Source organism: Daphnia pulicaria, chromosome 2 (genome assembly GCF_021234035.1).
Source record: "Daphnia pulicaria isolate SC F1-1A chromosome 2, SC_F0-13Bv2, whole genome shotgun sequence".
NCBI classification, from domain to species: domain Eukaryota; kingdom Metazoa; phylum Arthropoda; class Branchiopoda; order Diplostraca; family Daphniidae; genus Daphnia; species Daphnia pulicaria.
In genome coordinates, this window is record NC_060914.1 from 1,688,536 (window position 1) to 1,699,193 (window position 10,658).

Consider the following 10,658-nt stretch of genomic DNA (forward strand, 5'->3'; position numbering starts at 1 on the left):
AGTAAAAAAAAACTCCAAGTTCGGAGAAAAAGAAAGATATGGATACATCAATTATTTCTCACTTGTTATCGCCAACTTGGTTTCTGGCATCATAGTTTGCAACTGTCATTTTCAATTGAATTTTCATTTTTTTTGCCTTTCTTTCTTTCTTTCTTTCTTCCTAAAACAGTTGAGAAGGAAACTGAGTTGAGTTTAGAGTCAGGCTCTTTAAATACTTGTCATTTGTACACACACACACAGGGCCGCTGTTATCCCTTGGCTCCACTGGAGCCCATGTGTGCATTTATAAATATATACATAGATAGATATGTATCTATCTACTAGGCTGACTACACCGGAATAATTGCTAACGTTCTCCCATGGGTCGGAGATGATGACGTCGTCGTCGTCGTCTGTATCCTGATATGAATTCTTAAGGTCACGAAACGCACGATGAACGCTTCGAGTTGGTTGAGAAAACGGGCAGATGTGCGGATTTCGCCCGGACAGAAGCATTGGCTGACAGCTACTTGGGTGAGGGGGGATGCTCGTCCTTGTTTGACTCTCTCTCTTTTTTCTTTGCCCTCCTTTTTCATGTGTCCCGCCGACCCGTCACACTCCCTATAGCTCAAGGGAATGTTCTCATTTGCATTATTAAACGGAGCTTTCCTCGTCGTCGGTGAGTGGCTTAAGAGTGGGGCCATCTGAGCCACTCGCAGGGCAAATTTGAATTAAGATAAAAGCCATGGAATAAGGAGATTTGTATTTATCATTCAGGAATAAAATATAAATGGATCAATTTCGTGAGAGTTGAGCATCGAATGTGCTCAGCAGCGACGCTGTGCGGTAATCAAAGGCGCGCAACCTCAGTCTGAGAACGAATAAGTCTATTTATCCGTCGTTCGTCCTACCCACAAGGTACAGTATATCTCTATCTCTCTATTCGTCATTAGCGAAATGGGAATAACGTCAAGTTCATCGCGGGACGCGGCCCCAAACGGACCCAGCGGCCAGGGAATCTCATCAACTCGGTTGTATCATGTGTTTCTAGGTAGACACAGTCACGCCGAGCAGTACACTATATTTAGTGCGTCACTCGCTTTCCCCCGGTCTATACTTTTGGCCTCTCTCCGCTAATTTCATACTTGCCTAAGCCTTTTGTTGGGATTCCCTCCTATAATAAGTAGAAGACGGAGGTTAATCAGGATTAACCTGAAGGGACTCTCTTGGTGAATAATTTCTGTACGTTCGCCGGGCTCGTTAAATACACGAACGCAACTGGAGACTTGCCAATGAGTTTGAACTACTTATTTTTCTTTTTTTACTATTATTATTTTGGGACGAATCGAGATGTGCAAATAAATAACTAGGCATTTGAAACTTTGGCTATTAGTATGTAAGTGTTGGGAGAAGAAGAGGAGAGAAAAGTCGAACTCGATAACCTTCGTCTGGTGGGGCGGGTCACAGACGACGAAGAAACGCACACCACACTCGTTGAAAAGAAGGAAAAGGCAATGTGTCAAGCGCTTTAGATCCTTTTGCCTTCGTTATATTGTATATATATCTCACCCATTTCCTTTCGCCTCAGACTATGCCTAGTATATAGAGCTCTCCTCCTTTCCCAATTCTATTGGCGAAAGTTTTCTTCTTCTTTTTTTAGGGGGGTTATTTCTCTCCACTCTGAGCGCTAGGGAAAGAAGAGAAAAGCCAAAGTCGAGAGGGATGACATTTCAATCAACAAGGTAACGAAATGAACGCCGCCCCGAGTGACACCAAAGAGCTCCGCAGCAAAAGGAGAAGATGAAAAACGCAGGCTCGGGGATATATAGATTTGTCCGTGTGTGTGTTCCTATTATTATTATATGCTGTGCCGAGTTCCCTGCAGACCGGTCGAAAAAAAAAAGGAAATATCACGAAGAAAGAAAAATTTGTTTTTCTTTCCTTCGTTCGTCGTGTCCGCTTATATTTATCTATCTATCCCCCCTCTGCCCGTATATATAGCAATAGTCTATTTCGTCATTATTTTTCTTCTTTTGCTGCCCTGGCCATGTCACGAGATCCAAGCCAGGAAAACCGACAAGGAGCGCTCCGTGTGCAACAACACACTCACCATCCGAAATGGAAAGATCACACGCTGCAGTAATTGTCTGTCGATTCTCTCTTATATCTTTTCGCCATAGAGCTGCGGTATCATTGCAAAGCGCGGCGCACTCGACTGCCGCGCCCGGTGCCAAAATACTAACTCCTCTCACTCGCCTCTTGACACACATCTCTCACGCCGTAGATGTATATCCCACGATGTCCTTGTGTTTCTTATTTGAAGGAGCCTCTTTGATTTGCCTCGCCATCTGTATATACCAACACCTTTAGAAAAGGAGAGTGTGCTGTGTCTGCCGATATATATACTAAACACTTCAACTTCTCTCTTCTATTCGACCGCCTTTCCCTGGGCAAAATGCGTCGGAGAGAAACCTGGACCAATTAGTCAACTCTTATATATGCTATATATCTATCACATCTAGTTTAGGATACATAATACGTTATACGTAATAGGTTGTACACGCAACTGGGTGACCCACGCGAGCTTCTTCTTTTCGACTTGGTATACTAGCTGCGTGTATTAGAGTCTATACAGTCTCTCCAGCGGCACTATTGCTTTATTATACGCGACGAGTTTCATCTCTTTGTATTGCTTCGTTTTTTTTTTTTCGGGGGGGGGGGGGGGAGGGGTTGTTTGTCGCTCTCCAGCAAATAACACACACACACACACTCTCTCGTTCTCTAGCAGGTTCTTATACATTTTTTTTCGGGGGGTTGTTGTATTTCCTTTTCTTGTATCCCTTATTCTTTTCATCTCTCATCGTCTGGTCTTTTTTTTTCTTCTACTTCTGTTCTTTTTTTGTGTGTGCGGGGTGTACAAGATATGGGATCGCAGGCACTCTGCCGTACACAAGTTTTATCCCGAGGTGATCAGCACACGCCCGCCAGCCACAGGAAACTCAGCTGAGGCTTGGGTCCCTCTTGAGCACACGATTCACCCGACATCTCACAGTTAAACAAACAAACAAGCAAACATAAACAACAAAAGAAAAGAAAAGAAAAAAGGGGAATAACGTCGTATAGTACTATACTACTGCCACCCATCCACCGCTACATATAATATAGAACTCGCGGGATATTAAATATATATATTATATCCTGCTATGATGCCCACATTATCATCCGCGTGCCAAGTTTCTGTTGCGGGTTTTTGGGCTGCTGCTGCTGCTGCTGGTGCTGGTAGTATGTGTCCCGACGTATTTAAAAATACAGAGAGTAGCGCACTTTATGTTACGTTAGTGTTCATATATCCCCGCGCGTGTATGACGGAAACTGTGAGAAAAAAAGATAGTGTTTATCGAGTGGCTACAAATATGCTATAAATAGTTAGAGGATCCTACATCACCTTTTATACTTGTACATACTATGGATACTGCCATCATCCAATTCTCTCTATCCATATCTATCGAAATCGAGATGTTTATTATTTAAAGGCTTGTTTATTCCGCACTGATGCTGCTGCTGCTGCTGCCACTGCACGCAAGTGTGCGATGCATTAATCATAGCCGGTCCCGATCCACTTGACACATTATACACCGCTCCTTCCCGCTTATACATTCCTGTATACGTGTATGGATATTCAAGTGAAAGGATCTGTTGTAGACTGTGTATATCCTGCTGATTTTATCACAACATGAGCTGAGTGTACAGTATCTCTATAATCTTTCCGGGAGATGACAAACGCGCCTGCAGGCACGTTTTCCGCACATCTTATTTTTGTTTTTTAGACGTGAGCAATTCCACAAGTATGAGACTTGAAAATCCATTATTAAGTCTATTTACTACCGAATGTTATGGGGCCCAGCTGTGTTGTATTTATAGAAACACGTAGGATCGTTTTCACGTTGTCGAGAGGAACATATACACAACGGATACGTTGTTTTCTCACACATCAAAATCAGCGCTGGCAATATTTTGGTATATTCACGCTCTCAAGTGTGTATAGGCCTGGTCCTGTTTTGTCGAGATTCATCAGGAGAGAAGAATGGCGGCACGTGATGTTCATGACCGCGCTGGCTGACATTGGAAAGTGTCATAGACACGAGAGAGAAAGAGAGAGCCATGTCTGAAGTAGATGTCTCATTTCACGCTGTAGAGGCCGACGAGGATCATTCAACTTCTCAATGGGAGCCCATCAAGGCAGCAGACCACAATCATACAAGGACGCCAGCGTAATATATATCCTTTTATACAGCCACTATATAATACCATTCTCTGTTTTTGTTTTGTTTTTCTTCCCTCCTTTCCTTCTCTTTTAGATGTATAGAAATGAATAACAATCAAATAAAGGAGCTATGCAATTCTCGGGTTTCCTTGGCTGGATAGAGCAGCAATTCTTGTCCTTTTTTCCTTTCCGCTAGCTCCTTTCTTTTTTAAGGGGCGCGGTGTCGTTCGTCTGCAAACGGAGACTCTCTTTTCGTGAACGACTCGGCTGGCTGTGTGATGTTAACAAGGGAGCATCACGCAGACTCTCGTCATACGACCAGGTGGAAACCAAAAGCAACCCCGTGTACTGGTATGTACTATATAGTACAATCTACCGTTATCCGTATGAACCAGCCGGAAGCGATGGATGGGACTGCCTGGCCATCGGCCTGTGTAAAACTATACAGTTCCGTCGAACACGAACGGCTCCTGATTTATGGATGTGTGTACTACATACACGCCCACGGTCGTCTTGAAGATCAAAGCTCGTGTGCATGCAACAACATCCCATTTAAAAAAAAAATCCATTGATGTTATTCCTCGATTCTTTACCGATCCCGAGAAAAAAAAAAAAAAACGTTATATAATACAATGATGAAGCGGCATGGCATCGCTTCGTATAGATTAGCGCGTGGACTGGATAGGCCAAGGTTATATAGATATAATAAATAATCGTTTAAATAAGAGATGCGGGTAAAACTCGATTAACGTGACACGAACTCAATGCCTCCGCTGTTTGACTTCAGCTTCAGGGGTGGATAACGGCTCTTCCTCTATTTCATATTTCATTCGCTTTTTGCCTAGTTCTTATTTTTCCTATTCGGTTGCTATATACTCGTCATCGGCCGGGATCCACCAACGGCTGCATATTACATAGCATATTACATACTACATGAAGATCAGCGACTCCGCGCGTCTCCACGTATAGCTAGCACGTATAGGTACGTTACAAGTTGCGTCATCGTCGTTGATGTCCTGCCCGTTTCACGACAAGTACCGCCACTGCCGCGACACAAACCCGTGCTGAATAACGCCCGAGGTCTATATTTATAGAAGATATGACCAGACTATAAGAGAGGCGGCCGTTGGTGCTGATGTGGATCTATCAAGTCCCACAAGTAAACCAGTCAAAGTGCTGTGCATATCTAGGCACACGAGTTTCGCTTGTTTTGCGGCTTAATGCCGTGCGCCGGCCGCCACGATCGTGGGCATAACAAATTCAGACAACTCCCGCAGCACGGGGAAACATTTAGACAAGTTTACACAAGAGAGCGGCGTCGAGACATGTTCGGAAAAAGGAAACAATGTCGAGTGCAAGTGTCCCGAACGGCATTATAAGAACGACGACAGGATTGCATACATTTTTGGGTGAAAATAAAAACAAAACCAAAAAAACAAATTCTACCCGGCGTTGGTAAAACAAAAAAATGTTATAGCAGGGACGACCATAAGTGGCGCGACGGAATCATTTGTCATGTTGGCTAACGACCGGCTAAACTGAGGCGGCAGCGATTAGTGATATCCGCTCCGTGTTATCTATAAAAGTGGAGAGTATAACAAGGAATGATAATGAACGCACCATATACCCCCCGGCAAATGACAGCAGAGCCCAAAGAAGAAAATAGGAAAGACAAGCCGAGAGGAGCTCGCAATCGAAGCATTTGGGGAGCTGAAGATGGGCCCACTGGCCATTAGTGTCACGTTCCAGCGTCTAGCTTTCGTTGCAGCAGCTCCTGACCGCCTTTGGGTACGACGCGCGAGATCAGCGCAGCGGCTAAGGCCTTCGTGCTGGTCGGTTCCTTTCTAAAAGAAAATAATAAAAGACGTCCGAAAACAAGAGAGAGAGAGAGAGGTCTGTCTGATGGCGGAGAGAGCTTAAGCTGTAGGTGTATCTGTGTACATTTTATCCATTAGCAAAGAAGAAGAACTGTGTGTGCTGGCCGTGTAGGAAACATGCACACGCACAAGACTTTTATTTATAGGCCAGCTGTAGCTACTAATGACTGAAAGTCATTCGTTTGCTGCCCGAGAGTATACGAGAAGTCGACGTGGAAAGAGAAGCACACAACACGGCAGGCCGGCCGGCCAACAGCTGCCCAGCCGAGCTTCTTCTTTCCGCAACTCGCCGCCCTATATATGAACGCTCGGTCCATGTATAGACTACATACACCCGCAATAGAAAACCGCACCCGATTATTCGCTGCACGCGCATTTTCCTCGCCCTCCCCGAAGCCAATGCGCATTTCCATCCGGAAGCCATTTCCGTGTTATTAGACGAGGTAAACAATTAGGCTGAGGAGAAAAGATCAATACATTTACATTAGGCCTGTACATATATATATAGAGAGAAAAGGAGACTCCTTGTATTCTTTTCTTTGGCTCAATCTTCTGCGGGGGTGGATATGGTTCTCATTGACGTCAATGGATTACAAGTGGGGTGGGTGGATAGATAGACGTTCTTAAAATTCGAATAAATATGGTAATGTAATTTCCGGTTTACATCTTTCTTCCAATTTGAGAAGAAAAAAAACAAGGAAGAAATTGGAGATTCTCGTGTATTAAGTACGGGTATCGAGTATAAGTTCACGAGAAACACGATTGAATAAAATTGGCTCTGCTGGCGGAGATTGTGCCGACATGGCAGTTTTTGGAATCTGTTATCGATTGATAGTAATAGGTATACGCTTTGTGCGTGCTACTGTGCTGTAAATATATCCGTATTACGTATAGACAGCAACAACTCATGAGAGACTGATGGTTGATGATTTGAAATTGCTCGCCTCGAATGTTTCTATGAATGCAGCCAGCCAATACACATGCAGCTGGGCTATATCGGTCCATGCCCTACACCACCACTACACACACAGACGGAGTCGAGAGTGTATTGATGTGCAACTATGCGGGCACATATCACGCACGGGGAAAACCTTACAAAGACGAAAATCCCTGAAAGGCACGCTACAATATCTTTTCCATCTCTCGCCGTCGAAATGGCAGTCGGCAGCAAAGATTTTCAGATTTCTATTTTTGGATTTATTATTTTGATTTCATTTGTTTTAAGCAGCAGCGTATAGAGACGGACTATACTATACATTGTATATACGAGTGTATAGATAGAAAGTCGTCCGGGATAAAGTTACCTCAAGGGGTCCGTGGGACGGGAATTTCCACTCGACTCGATTATTTCTTCTATCTCATCCCTATACCCTAACCAGTTGGCTTGTCCCTTTCACAAAGTAAACAAAAAGAGTTGATATAGGAGTAGGAAAAATGCTGCACGTCAGAAAACATATTTTGACAAGTATATAAATAGAAAAAAAGAAAAATTGAAAGTTCGCGGGAGTTGTATGGGAATATCAGAAAAAAAAAGAAAACACGCCAAGCAGCCAGCAGAGATGACGTCGCGACGCAATCTGCCATTCCATCGCTCTCGTGTGTACACGTATAAATGAAATACACCAGCATATACCCGCCGACCTCTCCCGTTATCAACCTCATCTGGCAGCTATACATGCATGTGTCTGTATATGGACTTATACATATATAAACTGCCTTATCTTATTATTATGATTATGATTGTGCGACCGCAACCACTCTCGTCGTTGTCTTTTATTTTCCTGCATATAACGATGCATAGACACACACAGTCTATATACTCTCTCCTTGTCTTTCTCATACTGTCTGTATTAACTATATATATGTTGTGGGTTGCTGCTGCTGCTGCATTTCCTCTTGCCATCCAGCCCCTTTGTTCTTTGATTTCCTGACTCGTATACGCTGGAGATGTAGTATACAGCAGCTCGCAAAAGAATAGAGGAAGCGCTCGTGGGGGGGAGACCAAAAGTCGCCGTCGTCTTGTTTTCGACTCTCTCTTCTGGCGGCTGCGGTTGCATGGACGACTTTTCGGCGTCAGCGGATGCTGAATATCCGGCCATCGAATATATAACTAGCAGAGAGCTACCGGTATATTCCAAAAGAAACAACAACAACAACAACAACAACAATAGCGAGCGGCTGTATATAAGAGTGCTGCTGGAGATTAGACGCAAACGCACGTACACACGGGGACCATGATGATGATGAAGGGGTTTTAATAATAACTGAGACGCCAAATCTTAATATAATGACCGCCATAAATTTCCAGGGAATGCTCACAGTGTTCTAGCTCTCTCTCGTGGGCCCCTTTTATGTAAACAGCGTTTTCTTATCGAGACTCTCAAATCCACTTCGGGTAATTTGTTTTAAAAATTGAAAATGACGCACGTCGCTCATCATAAGAGATAATTATACAAGTATAGGCGACTGATGATGAGGCAATAAAAATGTAGAATCGCTTGCTTTTTTAGGTTGTAGATCACGTCGTCCGTATTGGCTCGTGTCGAGTTTCGGAAAAACAAACTAAAACTTTTACAGTTTCAGCGTTATATTGTAGTCGCTTCATGTTTAGGGAAATTTCATTTCGTGCCGTTTATTGTAGCCATTAATTCTATGATGAACGCTAAATAATTAATCAATTAAAAAAGTCATGAAAATGCGCATCACTTTCCGTTCGCATTTAAAATAAAAGTTGCTCTGCTCCCCGCTCCACAAAAAAACAGACGGAATATACGAAATAATAGAAATCCTATCGAGTCACTGTAATGCCAGCAAAGATCACAAACATTTAGGAACGGGCGTCTTGTGGAAAGGCCTGTCGTCCGACTAGAATATGCATGTCATGGGCTATCCATTAATCTTTCATCTTAAAGGCAGAAACGTGTTCAATCTTAATAGAGGAACTTCCAGGGACTCTTCATTTGCCAGAAGCTTGTAGAAATAATTAGAGTAGATGCAAAGCAGCCCTTTGATTTTATCCGAGGTAAGGGATCCGCTGTGAGTGGGACGGTGGACATTTTGTATTCCATCAGATCACTGAATCCCTCCTCGATGTTTCTCCATCCGATGCGTTCGAGTTACATCAGGCAGACGGGAACGACTTTGGGGCTCGTCTAACGGGCAGAGGAGGAAAAGCGTTACACGCTGCAGTTGCTAGGCCATAACAACGCCGTACGTAAGTTGATCAGGTTTCAGTTCAATCTCATTCGCTTTCTGGAGTCGGTGAACACAAACTTGGATGGAGCGCGTTTCGGCCGCCTAATTAACGGAGAGAAATCTTTTTTAAGTTTCTTTTTTTTTTTTAAATACTTGTTCCGATCTATTGGCGAGATGACGTGCTCATATTTTATAAAGAAAAAAAAAATGGGGAAAAATGTTGCTCATTATAAAAGTTGCTCGTTTTCTTTTGGTTCGAATCAGTTTCATCGGAATAATTACCCCCTTGTATTCAGGAATTCTAAACTTATCAGACTATACTCATCAACTCAGGGAGGAAAGAACTCCGTGTATAGGATTCTTATTTTCTATATCATGTCATGTCATCTGAATCCAAGTTCAACATATTCAACATCATATTGATTTTTGAAAATAAAAAGATAAAAGATCGCAGCGATATTTAGGTCGTTGTTATTTTTTCCTCCCTCGATCCCCGTGCGTCTGTTCTTTATTCTTTTGTTGAATTTCTCTTTACAGAGTACAGCATCTCCAGTTATTACAGCCGAGTCTATAATAATAATGCGGAAATGTTTTCTATTCTGTTTGTTGTGACCGTCCGTTTGTTCCCAAATAAAAAAAGACGCTGGACGCCTGCAGCCCTGCCCAAAGTCACATGTAAGGTAATACTGCTGTTGCTCTTGCGTCAGTATAAACTAACAGACATATCCGGGCGCCGAAAGGATTGAAAAAAAAAAAACTGTCAGACGACGTGATTCTGTACTCTCCTTAACTCGCTCCTTTCCCAACGAAAACTCTGATAACCTTCTTCGCCTTTTAAGTAATATCCAGCAGAGTATATAGTGTGTCCAGTCTTCTCTAGCTCTCTTTCACTCTGAAAATGGCTATTGTAGAACATCAAACTACTACACACATATAGGCCTATAATACAATTTGTCGTTTACGAACTGATAGTCCCATAGTGTATACTGTGTATATATATACGGCTGGCGAACCAGCGCAAAGAGGATATAGAGTTTGGTGATTTTGTTTTTGATGGGACTCTATCCACCTTAGCTGATCAGCTGCCTTTATTATAAAATGGGCGCTGCTGCTGGGAAGGAGAGAGTCTATATACAACAACGCGGGTGACATGGCGTGGCTTGATGTTATTTCCTGTATTATGGGGATCGAAAAGAAACTTTGGAAGGAACAATCTCACCCGGGCACGCCCGCATATATCCCCCTGATTTAGAGACGGCTGATTGATTAAGACAGATATGTTCCAATCTGCTTAGACTGCCTGGCTGTGAGATAAAAACACAAAATAAGAATGCGGGTCTAAA